Here is a 1,434-nt window from a genome sequence, read left to right as displayed (position 1 = left end):
TGGAGGAGGTGACCAGTAAAGGGACCATAGCATCACTAGTGAGCAGTGTCAATGAATATATTAATAATAAATTTCACTCTGATTTCACTCAGCTTGCAGGAAAATGCCTCCATTTTGTTACGTAAAAGGGGTGTGGCCAAAATTGCGGCGCAATTCACGCGCCATTTTGTCTCCTTGTCCTACCGTCACCCAAGATCCAGCTACGCCCCTGCTGTCAAAAAGTAATCAGTATTATTAGCAATAGTCTCGCAGACTCTCGCCCCGCAGGTAGCAAAGGGGCGTGGCGAGACTATATTAGCAATACCATAGATATTAGAGTAAATGAAAAGGATCGGAAACGGGCATCTTATTATACATCGCTAGGAGACGGAGTGGGTTGATATTTGCATCTAGCAACGGGAGCTGTCTTGGAGCAAGAACTGTCCTTTTGGCACCTGTCATTCCAGCAGTGGTGTCAGTATATGCCATTATTTATATCAAAGGAAGCAAAGGAGACATGAATCTATCCCCAGACAATTTTATATGTAGCTAGCATCATCATTTGCAGTAATTATTTGCTCTGACATGTGAATGGTTTTAACAACATTTTGTTTTTTACCCTTATCTCAAGAGTGATAGACAGATGATAGTAGCTTATCATTTCCTCGTAATGCTGTCCACTCTAGTTTGTCTTTGTTATCTTTCGATTTCCATATCTATTGTTTTTAAAGTTTTTATTAATATTAATTATATCTAACCTGAAATGTTACTCCACATTCTTTAATTCGTCTTTTTAATAAATCAATATTGACTGTGCTGTCTTTAGTTATGCTACAGTCTCTATGCACTACAGCCCATATTACATTTCGTAAGAGTATATCAAATACACGTAGCAACAAATGTAATTCATCAACAATCACCTACATGTATGTACATGTCCATCCATAAGTGTATTGTAATAGGTTGAACTAACTTGTGAAATTTCAATTTTTATCAGAGGTGGCTGAATGGCTCCAAATTTATTTTCATTTCTCTTTTTACTTGCACATTCTTCTATACTTTTCAGTGAACGAGCCATTTCTGTTTGATAGACTTTAGGGTCAATTGATGTATCCCATCTACATGTACATAGTGTTATGACATGTATTGCTATAGTGTGTATGATTAATTATTTGAACCTGTCTTTCTTGTGTACAGTGCAATACAAACAGGCATAATTTGAATTTGCTGCATTCATACCCATAAAGAGCAATAAAAACTGTGAATTAGTGACTGTAACTAAAAGTTGTATAAGTTTCTTTTACCTTGTAATCAGCACCAAAGTAAATTTTTAAAGTTATTATTTTGCCGTCAATTGTTATTTTGCTTTGTTCAAGTAGTTCATTAATCTCTTGTATCACTGGTTTTAGTCCATCTCTAAGTGTCTCATATGATTCAGAACCATTTAATGCAGCA

Source organism: Amphimedon queenslandica, unplaced genomic scaffold (assembly GCF_000090795.2).
Source record: "Amphimedon queenslandica unplaced genomic scaffold, v1.1 AMPQUscaffold_12902, whole genome shotgun sequence".
NCBI classification, from domain to species: Eukaryota; Metazoa; Porifera; class Demospongiae; order Haplosclerida; family Niphatidae; genus Amphimedon; species Amphimedon queenslandica.
The sequence above is the reverse complement of the archived record's forward strand: the minus strand, read 5'-3'. Positions refer to the sequence as shown.